The following is a 19,015-nucleotide window of genomic DNA, read 5'->3' as shown; positions in this document are numbered from 1 at the left end:
ATAAATGTGAATAAATTCATTGTTTAAAAAGGAAGAAGAGCAAATGTGGTGTGATATTGTAAGGCATGGTAACGACAGGAGCAGTAATTGCAGGTGTCGTTCACTGAGTGCTAGTTATGTGCTGGGAGCCACCTTAGGTGTTTTCACACCCATCACCTTGCTGTGTGTTCACAACATGCCCAAGGAGTAGGTAGACGTGATCATCATCTCAGGAAAAAAGCCCCAGGAGTGACACGGAACAATGGCCAAGCAGGAATCAAGCATCAGAAATAGAGTGTAGTCACAGATCTGTTTGACTTGAAAACCTGAGTCCTTAAAGACTATACAATGCTGCCTCTCTCCAAATCCTAATGAAATAACCAAATAGAGAAAGAAAGGAAGGAAGGACAGAAGGAAGGAAGGAAAGAGCTGAGTTAGTGCTGAAAAGCAGGGGGTGATGCCATCAGCTGGCCGAATGTGTATGAATTTATAATAGTAATAATCATCATCATCATAATAATAAATCTGCAGTCTCTTATCTGCAATTTCAAAATTGAAAAATACTTGAAAACTGAAAATGTATTTTCATGATTCACCTGCTGGCAAAACCTGGCCCAAACGGACAGAACACTCTACTTAGTCCTTGTTTACCCCACTCAGAATGAAAATTCCATAGTCCTACTGCAGAAATATTGAAGCAACGCTGCCCCATGCTACCACTGCGGGTGTAGGAAACATTCAGAATGTGCACAGTGTTGCCTGTCTAAAATCTGAGAAATCCTGAAACACATTTGGCTCCCAAGGTTTGGATAAGGACTGAGAGCCTGTAGACTCAGAGAATCCCTCTGCCATGAAATGTCCTTGACAATCAAAGCAACCAGAAAATGACCTGTGGCCAAAGCCAAACCAGCAATGACAGAAACAATGGGAAAAGGAATGTACATCTCAATACCTGATGAAAAAAAGCAGCTTGCTCTATTGCAAGGAGAACCCACGGCAATGTTATCACATTAAGATCTGACATCATCCTCTCTCTCCTCCAGATTAATTTCATAACGCAGTTTAGTCTGAGCCCAAGGACATCCACTCCTGGACCCTTATTACATTTGTACCCCCCAGGCTCACCAACCCCTGACCTTGCGGTTTCAAGAAGCAGAATATTTTGGTGCACAGTTTCTGTAGAAAAGCAGGGAGAATTTGGAGAAATGATTTAAAAGAAACCTAAAGACTAACCTTAACATGCATGATATCACTTATATACATTTTAAAATCCACCAAGTAATAGCTTTTCTGCTTTATGGATTCATAAATAGGTTGTAAAGGCATCAAAATATGTATAGAAAATATGAGTGGGACTTTAGTTCTAACATTATTATTTATGAAAAAGATGAATAAAATGTGGCTAAGTATAAGCATCTGTCTTTGTGTTAGATTTAAGTGCCTATTTTGTTATTCTCTGTCCTTTTCTGTTTACTTAAAATGCATTTATTCATTCAACATTCACTTCAACAAAATTAATCCTCACTGAATACCTACTCTGTGCCAGACACAGAACAAGACAAGGGAGAAAACAGGCAAAAATCCCTGTTTGAAAAGTTTCATAATCAAAATTTAAAAATATATTATCTACTGTGTCTTTCAAGGACTATAAAACAAATTGACGTTTCTTAGTATAGATGAGAATTTTGTTGATTTGTTTATTTGCTTTTAGTGGAGTTTACACTGATAAAATAATTAATAGATTTCCCTAACAAAATGGACATACCCTCAAACTGTACAAAAACACTGGGGTATTATCAGGTCCAAAGGGACCAAGGCAACATGAAAACAGAGAGATGCTTAACTTCATTTTCCAAAACTAGGCCTATTTCTTTGAGCAAAAGTTCCTTCCTTGGTAAATAAGTGTAAACAATATAGTAAATTAATATTTGAAGAAATAAAACTATAACATTGAGATTTTTACATTACTTAAAATATTCCTATCAAGAAATTCTTTTTTTTTTTTTTTTTTCCCGAAGCACTTACTGTGCCCATAGGATTAGAGCATAAAAATCACATAACCATGGGGATTAGCGCATGGTAAGTGTTACAAAGATGCCCTGAAAGCAAAAAGATTGAGGGCGTTAAGTGGTTAAAATTTTTTTATAAAGAGGAAAAAAAACATTAGATTTTATGATCATCAGCAATTATATAAGAAACAAATATCTAAAGGAAGTCTGCTGCTAATATTTCTTCTTTGAAAGGTATAATTCTGGCTATCCTTCAGTTCTATAGATTTTTCCCTTTTATTTATAATCTATCAAAATTATTATCCTGACAGATATGACCGTATAACTATGCCCTTCTTTTTTTTTTTAACATAGTGAGTTCCATGCTTTATGTTGAACATGGTGTATTTGAATTTGAGAGCAGACATGAGAGTGTTGCACTTTGGCCCAAAGTGATTCCAGCCCCAAATCTTACCTCCAAGTGCATGTTTGGAGAGCAGATGTCAGGTACAGGCCTCTCCAGGCTCTGCTTTATCTCAAAATATACCACTGGGTTTGGTGGGCTCCCTTCCAAGGCACTTAGTAAAAATGGAAGTAAATTTGTAAAAAACAGAAAGGGGTGAGGGCTGAGGTGCTCATCAGAAGCCCACCTTTAGGGAGGCTCTGGAAATCTGCAGGGGCTTTCTTTGGTTGTCAATGACGTGTGTGTGTGTGTGTGTGTGTGTGTGTGTGTGTGTGTGTGTGTCCCGTTAGCATGAGTGCCCAGGGCCACCCCACCATGCACGGGTCAGTCCCATACAACATGGAGTTGTCCACATGGCCAACACCCCGTCCTGCCCCTTAAATGCTGGTTGATGGACATCTGTCGTTATTGTCTCAGGGGATCCCCTTCCCCTCTCAAGGTAAGAGCCCCTGGGCTTTCCTGGGAGGAGCCATCCATCTTTGGCATAGACTAAGGTCACAACCGCTACATCCCTAGACAGAGTGAGTGGTTCATAGCTGGGTATGTGACATGAGCCCATACCAGCCTGTATGGAGAAAGAGAACTCTGTCCCCTGGTGTCGAACTGCCAGTGGTGGTGAACAGTGTGCTGCTCCGGCCTGCGGAGGGGCCGGTCTCACCCAGAGGAAATCCCAGGACAGCAAGACTGACAGTAAAAGTCAGATGTGCTCCTGCCAGAGATTATCTGAACACCTTGATCCAGCCAGGCCTGAAGGAATCTTGCAATTTCTAGTTATGGGAGACAATAACATCTTTTTTTGGTTCTGGCTTATCACTGGTCATCAGAGTCCTGACTAATATAAATGAACGTCCAAATCCTAAACTCAGCTTATTGCTGCAAAATAAATAAAATATACTACTTTTGAAGTATAAGTTTATGACACATTTGTAAATATGTATTCAGATGCCAATCTGCCCAAATACTGGCAGGCCACAATGTATGCACAAATTACACATTCACACTCACACAGCCTCTGTTTCCCTCCTTAAGTCTGTCCCCACCTGCAAGCGCCCCCTTGTCCACAGCCTGAGATAACAGAAGTGGATTCTTCTCAGGGGCTGAGAAACACCTCTGTACCCCCATGACATTTACGCAGAACCAGCTGTGAGGTCTAGGAAATCTGTGCTGTCACGGGAGGAGTAAGGGGCTCCTTCCACCAGGACTCCCAGGCTTTCTGGCCGTGTCTGTGAAGATCTGGTCACCCTCCATGTGTGTTGTCATTGCCATCAAAGCATATGTTTTTTCCCCAAGAGTTTGTTTCCCTGCATCATCGGTCATTGAAGAAGCACGCCCCTGTCTCTTTCCCCACAGATGAAGGTGCTGATTACTTGTACTGTAATCCTGCTTCCAGAGAAGCTGGTGGAAATCATGGGTTTTAGCCTGGCAAGGAACAGGGAAGTGGAGAGAGGCTCTTTTCACCATCACTGGGAGAGTGGCCAATGAATGCCCATGAAACGTCCTATGGGTGACAGAGTACGCTAAGAAAAACACGGAGGCTGCAAGCAAGCTGAGCGAGCTAAGTCCTCTCCCTTCCTTTCAGTCCCTGCCCAGCCCTCCCAGCCACTCTGCAGGCTCAAGGACCCAAAAGAGGTGACCTAAACCAGCAAAACAGCCAAAGCAAGTCATCCGTGCCCAGAATCGAGTTGCAAGTTCGTACTGTGTATTTGACCTGTGAGTGGAGAGGTCTTTTATGTTGTTTTATTATTGAAACTTTGGCCACACTAGAAACCCCTGTCCATTGTTCCATAGTGAGTGCCTACTACGTGCCAGGCACCGCTCTACACACAGGGATTAGCACTGGACACGACAGAGGACTTACTTTCAGGGGCTTTCGTTCCAAGGAGGAGGAAGAGACGGTAAGCAAGCAAAGGCACAAGTGAACAACAGAACTTCAGATGGTGGCAACCGCTACGAAGACAACGGGGAGCGCGGCTGGGTGCGAGGAGGGTGCGGACGCGGAGGGAGCGTCGGAGGGGCCTCCTGGGTGATGGTGCTCTGAGTCACTGCTTGAATGGGAAGAAGGGGCCAGCCAGGCCCCGTGAACACCGGGGGACAGAACACCCTGGTGGGAGACAGCCTGAGAAAAAGTCCCAAAACGGGAACAAGGGGACAGGACCGACTCAGGGCGCAAGAATGGGCCGTCCGCTCCTCACCCAGGCCCGTGCAGGCCCCCGGCCTCGGCCAGCTCCGGTCGCAGCATCTCCCCGCCTCAGGGTCCTCACATGCTGTTCCCCCGCCCAGCACATTCCCTTCCCCACCTCGTCTCTCACTAAATCTAAAGGACCTAAAGGACTGCCCATCACGGACACGTCCCTGCCACCCTCGGCCAGGTCCCCAAGACTCCTTCTTATAAGTCCCACCCCTGTTTCCATTGCCAGCATGTCTCACTATTATAACCAGAGGGTTATTTGCATGATTATCTGAGTTCTCCCCAGGACGACAGGCCAATGAGTACAGGAGCCCTGACACCACGGCTCACTCTTCCACCCCCTGCACCTCATGACTGTGCTCAATAAACACTCATTGGATTAATCAATGAATAGGTGCAGCCTGTCATCTCCGAAAGACAGAGAGCTTTGTTGCCATGACACTGGTTGTGAAGACGGGGAGATTTTAGAATGATGGTTAGACACCAGCCACAGCCTTCCCTGAATATCTTGTGCCACCTGGCCCTTTGGCCTACAGGTGAGTCAGGGCAGTGTCAGGCCAGTTTTTCACTTCCACTTGGCTGATGTCTCCCCTGGTTCACACCTGCCTGAGCACCAGCCCAGGACAACAGGGACTTGTGCAGCTGCCTCTTCTCAATGATGACCTGACAAGACCAATCACACCTGGAAACGGCCAGGTAAGAGAGCAAGAATCTTTTCTCCTGCCCCTAGCCCTTCATCACATATTGACCATGGATGGCCACAGCAAAGCTCTCTAATTGTGAGGATGGTGACACTCATACACCGGGCACGCCAGCCCTGAGATGAGTACTTTCTATGCAATATCTCATTTAATTCTTAAAACAACCCTATAAAAGGGTGGTGTCATCATCATATTCCAGAAAAGGAAACTAAGGTGCAGAAGGGCTAAGTCACTAGCCCAGGATCACACAGCAAGGACGTGACAGAGCCTGGATCCCAGGCGGCCGTGTTGCAGAAGTGGCTGCTCTCAATCCCTGTGTGCCACTGCCTTGCTGTGACCTGGACGCTCCCCCGTCCTTTCTCACCTGCTCTTCCTCTCCCTGAGTGCACGTAGCTCTCTCTGCACACCACCAGGACAGCTACGCCTTCATGTAGAATGGCTCATTTTACAAGAACAGGAAAGTCGTTGGTGGGTGTTTTTCTGTCCCTTTGTCCTTAAGGCACAGGGGCCCTCAGCACTAACGCCCCAGGCACTGCCCTGTCCCTCCGCTTTCACAGGCAACTGCAGCTCTGCGGTGCTAGATGTCCCTGGGACTAAACAACGGAGACTCAAAACTAACCAAACATTCCAAGAATCAGAAGCAAGGACTCTGCATTATTTCAAAGTGATGTGCAGCAAGGCAAAAGAGTTGCTGAAAGCCACTGTGGTTAGTTCTCTTCTGAACTTTACTATTCCTATTAGCCAGCTTCCTTGACTGGCCATTAGTGAATGTGAATGCTTGCAGGAGGGGCCCTGCACAGCCCGCAAAGCTCCTGGAGGAGCCTTAATATCTTTAGAGGCTACTTCATGTGGTCGCTCCCATGGCTACGTGGGGCAGCGGATTCTCTTGCTGACCCTGTACCTCTGGAAGAAGCAGGCCTGCCCAGGAAGACGTTTCCCAACAGGGACATCAGGAACGTGATTGGAAGATAAAACCCCATGAAAGCCACTTCCTGTGCAGGTCTCATAAGTCAGTAAAAATACTATCTTCGAAAAAAGCCAGAAAGTGCTTTCTGCTCAAATGGAAAAATGCATGCTCTCCTCCCCACCTATACAGTGAGGTCATGCTTCTCTGAGCGTCCATCACGGCTCAGGAGGAAAGGGACAGTATCTGAAAAGCAGTCCTTAGCCAGAGAAAGCTATTTTCATCCAGAAGCAATTTTATAAGCCTTCATTTCTATTTTTACTTAAACATACTGCTACAAATAAATGCTTGCTTATTGTGCTGAACATTTGTTGAAACTTGGTGCCCATAGTACCTATCTATGCCCCTCCAACTTTAGTCCCTCAAAGGATACCACCAATTTATGCCTCTCCATTCTGAGTTGTACACATTTGGTTTGTCTCTTTCCTGTCTTCTATCTTTCTATCCGTCCATCCATCCATCCACCTATCTACCATCCATCTATCATCTACCTATCATAGACATAAACTTACTTTTCCACCACCTTCTTTCCAATGCCTCTCCCAGTTTTCATCTGGGCATACAAGGCCCCTTTCCCCCTCCATTAACACCACCATCTAATGACCAGCATTTTTAGGGATATTGATGTACTGTGGCTGCAGCACTAGCCCACTGCCCTGGGATCAAGTCACTGGCCATAATCTACAATGTCTGGAAATGATCACTCACTTGCCCAGCCAACATATTTCTGAGTACTAGTCCCTGTGTGGGGTGCTGTCTTAGGACAATTTCTCTAGTCGTCCTTGCACCCCTAAAAGACACTGGAAAGAACCAAATGGCATCAGTGGATTCAGTGACATGGTGACAGACAAGTGCCAGTTGCGCTTGCCCAGGGCAGTGGTCTTCAGCACCCAAAGCATATTAAACTCACTTGAGAGCTTTTAAAAATATGGATGCCCAGACCAATTAAAGTGAATCTCTACAAACAGGGCATAGGTATCTATAAAAATCCACCCAGGTGGTTACAAAGTACAGCCAGGGCTGAGAACCTACAGCCTTGCCACCCACAGAGCAGCCCTTGGACCAGCACATCTGGGAACACCTGGGAGCCCATCAGGAATGCTGAGTCTCAGGCCCCATCCTGAACTATCGAATCAGAATCTGTTTTATTAACAAGACGCCCCCGCCAACCCGGGTGATTCATGTACCCATAGTTTAAGAAACACTGCTCTAGGAGATTAGAAGATAAAACTTTATCTGTTGAATTAATAGGTTGTATTACAGTAGGCTGCCGGTCACATCATTTTCAGAAACTAGCACCTGTGTAACTTTTTGAATGTAAGACGCAGATCCCTCCAGAGCACTTGGAGACACCAAAGGACCCTACTTTCTTTTTTATAGGATAATCCCACCAAAAGGCTGTGATTGGAAAAAAATAAAATTAAAGGACAAAATCTGGGGCTAAGATGAGGCGGTGTGGCATACAAGGCTGGCACATAGTAGGTGCTCACTAAATAAGTATTGCCTAATGTAGTGTCCAGAACAGAGGACAGCTCTGTTACCCATTTATTTTGAGACAATGGACCAATCTCTCCAACCCTCTGTTTTTCAACATTTTCATCTATACGATCTGCCTAAAGTATTTACTCTGAGATACAAAATGCTTAGCAACTAAAAGCTCACTGGTAAGTAATTATGTGATAAATGAATAAAATGAAGGGTCCTGATATCTAAAAGTGCCATGTGCTTCGCTGAGGAGTCCACTCTTCTGCAGACCACATGCTCAAGTTGTATTTGGTACGTAGATACCCTCGACATGCATTCATTAAACAAATATGCACTGAGCTTGTACTACGAATACTACACGCCAGCCGCTATTCTCAGCATTAACGAAAAAGATCCAAATCCTTGTTTCTTGTAGTTTGTGTACCCACTACATATCATTCAGCCAATCATAGTGTTAAAGAAAATAAAGACTAGTAAAATTACTATCATATTTTTCCCCAAACGGTATTACAGCTTTCAAGTCTATTTATGGCTATGATTTTTTAAAAATCCAAATTCAATGTCACCAATCACATTCTTCTAAAAAAATACTAGGAAAAAGTAATTCTTATGATGATTTTTGAAGCTGTTTGTAAAATAACGATGTTACACTTGCAATACTATTTAAAGTCAGTTCATCCAGGTCTTTGTGAACGAAAGCAATTTTCCCATGCAGTCATTTAAAGGGAAAAGGTGCAATAATTTATGTTTTTTAGGGTTTAATTGTGGTTGAATACATATAATATAAAACTCAACCATCTTAACCATTTTAAGAGGACAGTCCAGTAGTTTTAAATATATTCCCATTATTGTGCATCCAATCTCCAGGAGTTTCTCATCTCGCAAAACTGAAACGCTGTCCCCATTAAACAACAATTCCCCATTCCCCACCCTCCCCAAGTCCCTGGCACCCACCGTAATACTTTGTGTGTCTATGAATTTGACTACCCTGGGTACCTCACATAAGTGGAATCCTACAGTATTTCTCTTTTTGTGACTGGCTCATTTCACTCAGTACAATGTCCTCAAACTTCATCCAAGTTGCATGTGTCAGAATTTTCTTTCATTGTAAGGCTGAATAATATTCTCGTGCATGTGTATGCCACACTCTTGTTTATCCAGTCCTCTATTGATGGACATTTGGATTGCTTCCACCTTTTGGCTATTGTGAATAATGCTGCTATGAGCATGGGTGTAAAAATATCCCCTCGACAATTTATTTTTAAAAATTCGTCTCCAGGTACTTTTTGCAAAGGTGACTGAGCCTTCCTACTCAAAATGCAGTTAGAGAAAATAGAAGACAAGTCAAATATTTTTCATGTAACTTGTACAAAAGAAATTAGTCAGTCTTCATCAAATAACACTGCCATTCCATTATGAGAAAATGCATCCTGATATGAAGGTAGAAATAGGAAGAACTTAAGAACATTACAAAGCAATGCAGAAGTGTGAAACAGGTTGAAAAGGACAGGATTCATATCCATGTTCTAATTAGAAGCATGACCACATAGTTTTTCCAAAGAAACTCAATTATAGTCTTTGACCACATTTACTCTCTTGAAGAGATATAAAAGTTCATTTTCCTCACTGCATGATTTTAGAAGAAAATGTATGCACTGTTCTTAATGGAGGAATATTTGGAGGGAGATCAAAGTGAGCAAAGAAAATGACCCAAAGGTTGGAAATTGTGAAACTTATAAGGAGAGGTTAAAAGAATTTCTTCTAAAGAAGAAAAGGCTAAGAGAGTAGCCGGCGGGGAGATGAAAAAAGAAGTCTCCACACACTAAACAAGAATAAGGAAGGGGATTTAAAAGAATAGAAAGATAGTTTAAACTTATAAAGATGAATTAAAGTTAGACTACCTGAAGGCTCTATGGAAGATGAACACAGAAGATTAAGGAGAATAGAAGACAGCCCTTCGAGAAATCACCTTCAGACAAAAGAGCAGAAAGTTTCTCAGTGTTTTTACATTCAGCTTAAACAAAGGAAGCAAATGAAACAGTGAATAATAACTATTGTCAACTGTTGTATCCAGAGTTTTCAGAGTGGGGTGACTGAGAAGAGAGGCCGACATCTCCCTTTTTGTCCCAAATGTCTAAACCATTCACTTTCCTTAATTTGGACTAACTTGAAATCAGTCAAGAGAATGTATTGAGGTCAGTGGTGAGGAAGAATCAGAGGAAGTCAGATCAAGCCCACGGTGAAACAGAACAAAGAAAACTGTGAGTGAAGGTAGCAGGTAGGAATCCCATGTCCTGTGAAAGTCTATGCAAAGCCAGCTCCGGAAAGACATTTTTCGTGAGCTTAAGGGGCTAAAATGACTCCTCTCCCACGCCCACCAAGAAGCGAGTTCCTAAAGGACTTTGCCTATTATTAAAGCTATTTCTGATAAATTTCTGATTAATAAAATTAAATAATGTGTTGCCACCAGTTAATAGTACTGCCATCCACTAAACTCCTTAAGGCAAAAATCTGAGTCATACCTGGCGATCTTCTTTCTTTCACTGCTCACATCCAGTCTCTCAGCCAGTGTATCCAGTCTTCCGCAAACATTCCCTAAATCTGTCCTCTTTCCTCTGTCCCCATATCTACTGCTGCAGTCAAGTCTCCAGTGTGTCTTGTAATTACTCATTCAATGATACATTTGCTCCCCACTCACCACTGTCCTCTATACAAGTAACCATGGTCACATTGTCCCCCTGCCCAGTGTTCAACAGTTTTCCATTATCCCTACAAACTCCTTGACTTGTCTGAGAAGACCCTCCATTTACTGGCCCTGCCCACCTCTCAGCTCTCCCTCTCCAAGTTCATCCCTCTTAGGGGTCTTTGCCCCACGAGGACCCACAAATGGCTGCTTCCCTTTTGCTATGACATCCCAGCAAAATTGTAGACCCTTTCCTCCCCACTCTGTACTTGGCCATTCTGGAGCCAGTCATGCTGGTGCCTTGCTTTACAGTTGTAAGAATAAAAATGATGCCCAAAAAGGTACAAAATAGAATCTGAATCCAATGAAACCTGAAGCACCTATAAACTAGATTCTAGAAAAGTAGAATTTTCAGATTTGTTCTACCCATAAGTGATGTTTGTAAACATGTAGCTCATACTTAATCTTTAATCACTGAATATAAAGATTAAAAGAATACTACTGTTACATAAATCACCTTTAGTTGCCTTAAATTCTAAAGTAGTGTTTCCCAAATTATATTCTAAGGAGTATCATGGGTTCTCTAAGAAAATAAAAGTAAATAAAGATAAAAATTGCCATGATCACTCAGGATTTGTGGCGCACAGTCCCATAGTAAAGAACTGTGTTGGTATTGTTTAATATATTATTTCCTAAAATTTTTTGAACCGGAATCCACATGACCTTTTCTCTACCATCTTAGCCTCTCCATGGACACAGCTTGAGAAATGCTGGCCTAAAATATTCATTTTACTAACTGAGAGGGAACGCTCTCAATTTGAAGAAGCATCACTAATTTAAAGGACGTTTTTTTTATGGCTCTGGTCTTGCCCCAGAACTTCAAAGCTCAGAACCAGCAGGAAAACAACACTTCACTTAATGTATCATTAATTTTTAAACTATGACATTCATAATCTGCCTACTCCGGGCTTGATGATGCGCCAATCGCTTGTGTTGGACCACGTGCTCTGAAGGTTCAAATAAAAAGTATCATGTTTGTTATACAGGCGTACATTCCTCAAGGTTTCATTATAGAATATTTTAAACATGCACAGAAGACAAAAATGAGTACAAGGGACCTCCATCCCCCACTTCACCAATGGTCCAATCCTGCTGAACCCCACCCCCAAGCTACTGGATTAATTTGAAGCAAATCACAGACATCATAAAGGCATTTTTAAACAACTAAATGTTGGTTAATGTCTGTCACTGAGAGTAAAAAAGCCACCACTTCCACGTCAACATTTATATATACATAAACACACACTCACACACACACACACATTCACATTTGTTAAAACAAATCATTCCAGCCGCTTCTGTTTTTAGGCTGGCGTCTCTGAATTCCTTTCATGGCATGGCACAGGAAGGTGTGCTAATGGATCTCTCTCTTGTGTTCGGTCACTGCTGATAAGGACTAGGCATAAAATATTCGTTGCAGACCACGGGGACTAATGTGGAGCACATTCATGACTGTCAGATTGGTTTGGGCCACACAAACCTGCCAACAAAATCAGGTCAGCAGGCTAGAGCAGAGAAGAAAATCAATAAATCTTTGAATTAATCATGCAGCCGTCAGAGAGAATACGGGTGCACAGAATGAAATGTATACGTGTGGTGTATTTGCTTTTCCTTTCTTCCTCTAGTTTTTCTTTCATTTCCATCTGATATGCAGTCCCTCCTACGGGACCCCCCTCCAATACTTCACTTCTATAACTGAGTTCAGATAACTGTCCCTAAATGATAGTTTCTGTCCCATCTAATTGTTTTAAAAAAGGATTTGAGACTAAGAGTAAATCCCTCCAAATTTAAAGGAAAAAGTGCATTCTAAATTGCTCTTTTCCCACCAGTCTTTAAATTCTGGTCTCATTGAATAGTTACTAATAAACAGATAAACTTCTCTGTAAACCTGGATTTGGTGTCCTATGTAATAACCTGATATACATAAAGAATTGTACCAAAGCTTTACATAGATCTCATCACCTTTAACACCTCTGCTGTTACACATGGGGTTTAAAATTCTTGACACTTTAATGTCAATTTAACACTTGTCAATTTAATGGACCCTCCAAAACGGAAATATCCTAAATCACATGCCCATAGGCCTTCTTGTGCTACTCCTGAATAACTATTTCACAAGGGCATATGTAAAAGATCTATAAATCAATAGCCACTATTAGTAAAAAGTAGCTTAATCTTAGATCCTACCTTTAAAATAAAAACAACTTTGGATATATTTTTTCCCATGTACAGCAAACAGGTATAGGATTTGAGATTATCAGCGATGGATGTGCAATCAATGAATACTTTAAATACATGAAATTAGTTTTCCAGCTTCATTATTTTTCTTAGAAAGGTTAATAATTATGCATCTACATACATTACTATCTACAACATTTTTTTAAATATTTCAGTATAAAGTTAAAGGTGTTTAAGGTAAACAGTTTGGTAATTTTGATAAAGGAAGAGAGGAACACATATGTATTCGTCTTTTGTTTCAACAAATTGAACCCAGTAAACAAGAGCAAGAGATTCAGGGGAATAAACCTGGATTTGCGTGTTCAGGACGTTAATAAATCACGTAAGGAGTCCAGTGAAGAGCTCGCAACAGGACTCCAAGAAACCAAAGGTTCTGTGTCTCACATCTAAAATCGATTTCAGAGTTTCATGGGAACCTTTCATGGGGTCATCACTGAAGGCATGACCAGCAATGGGAGGCTTAGATTTTCTTCTTTTAGTGACGGGGCTGGTGTAGAAATCAGCACAAGAGGAAATGACTGAAACATACATTGGTATATTTTTTCCTCATTTAATGACAAGAGATGAAGTAAAACTCAACAGAAGAGGGAATAACTGGGACATAGACTAACAGAAAATATCAACAATGCACAGTTTATGAGCTCTGAAAAAACTCATTTTTTTGGATGAGTTTAAAAAAGTGGATCATTTAAAAATTACCTGCAAGGCTGAAATATACTTTTCTTTAACATTTGGTTATTCACGGAGTAACTTGTAATACAGACGATTTTTTAAAAGATCCTGAATCTCAGGATAATTTTTTCGTGAGCAAATTACTTAACTTGGAGCTGGGAGCTGTGGAAACGTGTCACGTGCATCCAGACTGTGTGTGTCTGGCTCTCCATGGAGGTCTGGAGACTGGCTGCATTCCCTTTTGGGAAATGGCCCGCCTCAGTTTTAAGTTCATTTGGCTTTTTCAATGATAGGGTTTCAATTCAAACAGATAACAGTGCCAAGAACTAAAAATTTCACCATCTAATTAGGGAGGGGGGAACTCAGTATGGCTTTTCTTAAAGCATCTGCAGTTTGAAAATGACTTGATGAAGGCTTTTTATAAAAACCCCTTGCTTTTCCTGCTATGAGAACAATTGCAGTGAAAGTTACTGGTACAATTCAAGGGGCACAGAAGGAAAAAAATATATATGCATAACAGATGGAGCAAAAGAAGCAGAGACAAATCAGATATCAGAAAAAGAGTGGAGGGGGTGGGGTGAATTGGGAGATTGGGATTGACATATATACACTCATATGTATAAAATAGATAACTAAAAAGAACCTGCTGTATAGCACTGGGAACTCCACTTCACTGTACAGTAGAAACTAACACAACATTGTAAAACAACTATACCCCAATAAGAAAAAATTAAAAAAAAAAACAGTGAGCCTGAAGGTTTCAATATAAAATTGAGTTCAAAAACAGAGAGACAGAGACAGAGAGAGAGAGACTACCCAGCATTTCTATCAGAGTGTTTAACCTGGTATGAATACCTAGTTAATCTGGGCTAGGGGAAGTAAGGATGGGGTTAGGAGGGTGTAAATGGATGGTGAGGTTGAAGGGAAGGAAAAAGGCCTGGAATTAATGCAGGTTTGGGTGCTAATGTGTTTTCCTGGGGATCCACTGTTCCACAGTTTTCATTATTTCCTCAGCACATCCCTGATCCAAAAAAAGGTCAAGAAACATTGATCTGAGGACATTTCTATCTATAAAGAAATATATATATATGGTTTCTCTTTCAGAAACTACCAGTAAACATTCCCAGATATACAACATATTGTCTGCATCAAAATGGCTTTTATATATTTGCTATTGAAATAAAACTTAGAAACTCAGAATTTTAAGGCCAAAATGATTCATCTTGAGACGTACAGTTTTCAATGAACTTCTTTCAAATCAATAATTAAAAGCATCCCATTGGTCTTTGCCCATTCTTCAATATAGTAAACCTATTGACTTTAAGTAAGTTATTTCTGTGTACCTCTAGCTCACCTGTGCCCTTTTTAAATGGGTCATATAATAAAAATGGCAACTTTAAAAACTACACCTTATGTATATAGTAAATGATTAAATGACAGCAATGAAGGAATTTAAAATCACTTGTGCAAAAACAGCCACACAAAATCTCAGGTTTGAGCCTCCACTTTGCCACTCACTGCCCCGATGACTCTTTCTTCCACCAAGAAATAATTTTCCGATGCAAAATCGCGTCCTGTGATAGAGATGGAAGGATGGTCCAGGCAGCATTCCCATCCTCAACCAGGCTCATGAGGGTGAGCCCTCTGGCTAGGCGGCTGCCATTCCTGCTGCCCACCAAGTGACCTTTCAGGGCTCCACCGTCCAGGTGAGAGAGATACTCTGAAGCTCTTCCACACAGAAATTCTACAATTTTTAGATGCAGCATCATAAACTGCTGGAGCACACTGATCCCTATTTGAAACAGGCACACGCACACACAACAGCCATACAGAGTTCACACTCTGTGTTTACCAAATGTGTGTGCCCGTGTGGGTATCTCCCTTTAGATTAACAAGAAGAGTGATGTCTTAGGAACAATGGCTTGGTTGTGGACCCAGTGCATCAAGAAATGCTATACAATGCCTCTAAATGTCTTGGCATATAAGGATTTTCGTTGACTTATTCAGTGCTATATTTTAACAAATACTGCAGCATAACATTGTAAGACATTTACAAAAATAAAATCATTTCATGAAAATAAAAGAAGACAGCTTTTGCTTTGGGACTACTAAATACTGGGGATTTGGATATCTCTGTGCGAAAGTCAGCTGTGAAATCCCAGGTTACCTCTGATGCACCTGCTCAGACACTCTATGCATTGGGTGAAGAGGCTGATTTGAAATTGTACTGTGCAGAGGAAGAAAAAAATTTATAGGAAAGTAAGAGCTCTCCATAAAGCATTAAGAATAATTTGAAAGGAAATAGCACCACCACTTTGATGGAAATGTTGCTCATTCGACATTCATTTAACAAATATCTATTAAGCTCCTACCATGTACCAGGTATCATAATATTATACTTGAGGTCAATGGGAAGGGTCAAGTTTAAATAAAACTGAAATTAAGAAAATTATTTTTATCCTAGTCAGTTTCATCTATTTTGATTTTTCTTTAGTTGTGCAATATTGTTTCAAAAAACATTAAGCATATTGTCCTCAAACACAATAAAATGCTCTAAATAGATCAAATGTCCAGAAAGGTAAGTCTAGTTTGGATCATACCATACTTTAAAATGTTTTACTTGCTTAAACAAGTTCCTACTCTCGAGTTAAAGCTGTTAAAGTTGTGTGTCATGCAATGTTGACAACTTGTGTTGACTCATGCGTTTATGGACTATGGACTGAAAGAAAGTTTGTGTGTTTTTTAAACGAAAAATCTCTATCTTTTAGAGAGAGAGAATTGCAATATAGGACCTTGCACAAGTTACTGAAATTCTCTGTGCCTCAGTTTCTTCACCTGGGCTGATGAGAATAATGACCTATGAGGTTGTTGTGAAGTTGTCAGGCATAACGTGACATACATTGTTAGCTATTTAATAACCCAAATGTGTTGCAAGTGTTTTAATCTAAGTCCAAACCCTTCCTGCAAACATATATTCTGATATATCTGTGATGGTTAAGGCAAAAAATAAGATTATTTCATTTTTACATCATCCAATATCTGTTTAAGAAAAGTAAACATTTAACAAAAAGTTGTTTATTTTGATAAAATCCAACACAACTATTAGTTCCGTAGCATTCTTATGCTCTTACATTGAATTTGCAAGATTTTGGATCGTTTACCCACAACTTCTTCAGGACACCTCGCATTTTAACAACTCTTCTTAAATAGAATTACTTCTGTTTGTACCCCTAACAAGCTCCACACAGCAGCTTCTTATTTGTTTTGGACCATGGAGTCCTGACTACCCAGTTTCTGGAGGAGGAACACTTTAGATAGATAGGAGATAAGAATTACAAGAGTAATAATGTCAAAATTTATGTCAAACACTGTTCTAAGCACTTTACATGTATTAATTCATTGGAATGTTTCAACATTGTATTGTTACCATTTTATGACTGAGGAAACAGGCAAAGAAAGACTATGTGATTAGCGCAAGGTCACGGCATGGTCCGTGGTGGGCCTGGAACGTGGATTTGGACAGCGGCTTCAGACTCCATCCTTGTACCTTCTGACGAGATAGCCAAGTGCACAGCCAGAGAGCAGAAATTGGCTAAAAAGGAACACCTTGCCTGGCATTTCTAATCTTTATAAAAATGCTGTGTCCAATTCCACAGAGAGGCAATTAATTGTTGAAGCTCCCACAGCTGTGAAATTGAGATCCAAAGCCAGGTCTCTCTGAGTTCAAACTCAAGCCCTCGTGCAGACTTGGCAAAATGGAAGGCGGGCAGAAGCCTGAAACCTTCCCTGGAAGAGCGTGTGACCCAATTGGGAGACGTTAAGAAGCCTGTATTTCCTTATTTACTCTGTCTGCTTATCAGCATCTCTGAAAAGAACATCTCAACTATGCCCTCCTGCAAAGCAACGTGTGCTGGGGATTTTCAATCTTTATACAGCCTACTTCTGAGCAGTCAACACTGGGCATCATCACGATATTCCAGAAACTAAAGAGCCTGAAACAGTCTATAAATATTCTCACTACTTCTCCACACATAGACACAGCACAGTCAATGCAATTGTCCAAATATGGCTTAGTTGTAGATGTTTCAGTACTAAGTGATTGTTCATCTAATAAAACCAGAGTTACCTTGGAACTGACTTTGGAATTTGGGGTATTTGGGGGGAAAAAATTAATTGCATGTAAGTTTTCAGACCACTCGTCATTTGGGAAATGTATAGTCGTCCCCCCTTATCCATGGTTTTGCCTTCTGAGGTTTCAGTTACCCACTGTCACCTGAGGTCCAAAAATATTAAGCGGAAAATTCCAGAAATAAATAATTCATCACTTTTAAATTGTGCGCCCGTTCTCAGTAGCATGACGAAGTTTTGCACCAGCCCACTCCATCCCACACGGGATATGCATCACCACTTTGTCTAGCGTACCCACACCAAATAAGCTACCTACCCGTCGTCACTTAGTAGCCCTCTCGGTTCTAGTAACACCTACTTTACTTAATAATGGCCCCAGTGCCCAAGAATAGTGATGCTGGCAACTAAGATATTCTCTTACTGTGCCTAATTTATCAATTAAACTTTATCATAGGTATGTATGTATGTATATATGGGCAAAAACACAGTATATATAGGATTGGGGACTCTCCATAGTTTCAGACATCCACTGGAGGGCTTGGATTGTATCCCCCACGGATAAGGGCGGGCACTGTAGTCTGCATTTTTCCATTAATAACTGACCCACGTTCTATAGAGAAGGGAAACACAGGACTCTGAGATGCCAGATAATCCGCTGCACCCGAAAACAGTATCATTTATCAAAAACCTGAGTGCTCACTGTGTCACCAAATTGCTTCATAACATGTTACGCGGTATTACTGATACATAACCCAGAAAGTCGAGTAGGGAAGCACTGTAACATGCGGAGTTCAGGAATTGCAGAATTAGATTCAGAAAGTGAGTTTACATGCATATTATCTGTGCTAGCCAGCTTGGGCTGCTGTAACAGAGCACCATAGACTCAGGGGCTTAAACAGCACGTATGTATTTCTCACAGTTCTGGAGGCTGGAAGTCCGAGATTAGGGTCCCAGCATGGTTGGGGTCTGGTGAGATGTCTTCCCTTCTTGCTGTGGACTCACATATCTCTCTTCCTCTTACAAGGCCACAGTCCTGTTGGATTAGGGCCCAACCTTTATGATCCCACCTAACCTTAATTACCATCTACAGACCCCATCTCCAGACACATCCACACTGGGGGTTAGACCTTATGCATTAGGGGGGTGGGAGCACAAGTCAGTCCATAGTATGATCTGAAAATACAAGTCAAGCCGTTAGCCTACAGCCCCGGTGTCTTGGCCCTGGACCATCTTGATTCTGTCCCATCCTGGCTCCCAACCCAGTGTGACACGGTGTGAGCTCCACGCAGCTGGAGGAGAGACAGCTGATGGGGAGGCTGCCAGCTGGCGTCCTGACACAGCTGGGGTGGAGTGGGGGACAGCACATGAACAGCCGGGTATTGGCACCTCTTGCCACACCGCTGAGGCTTTCTGATTTTTGTCTCCTTCCTTTAAAAACAAAAATTTAAAGATCTCCTCTAATATGC

At 41.5% G+C, this 19,015-nt stretch overlaps 1 protein-coding gene and 1 long non-coding RNA gene across 3 annotated transcripts in view; one reads left to right on the top strand and one right to left on the bottom strand.

Annotated features, from left to right (window-relative positions):
• Positions 1 to 11,492, top strand: part of LOC309629642 — a 31,857-nt gene extending 20,365 nt beyond the window's left edge. Inside the window, exon 2 of the long non-coding RNA XR_014245165.1 lies at positions 4,219 to 11,492. This is a non-coding gene — a long non-coding RNA (uncharacterized lncRNA). The remainder of the gene's footprint in view (positions 1 to 4,218) is intronic.
• The window catches only part of DSCAM (DS cell adhesion molecule), a gene marked incomplete at its 5' end in the record, with an annotated part of 739,398 nt that overhangs the window by 575,301 nt on the left and 145,082 nt on the right, over positions 1 to 19,015 (bottom strand). The window lies entirely within an intron of this gene.

The sequence above is a fragment of the Balaenoptera borealis genome (genome assembly GCF_965194805.1).
Source record: "Balaenoptera borealis genome assembly, chromosome: 5".
Lineage (NCBI taxonomy): Eukaryota > Metazoa > Chordata > Mammalia > Artiodactyla > Balaenopteridae > Balaenoptera > Balaenoptera borealis.
This window is presented reverse-complemented; position numbering and strand designations above follow the sequence as displayed.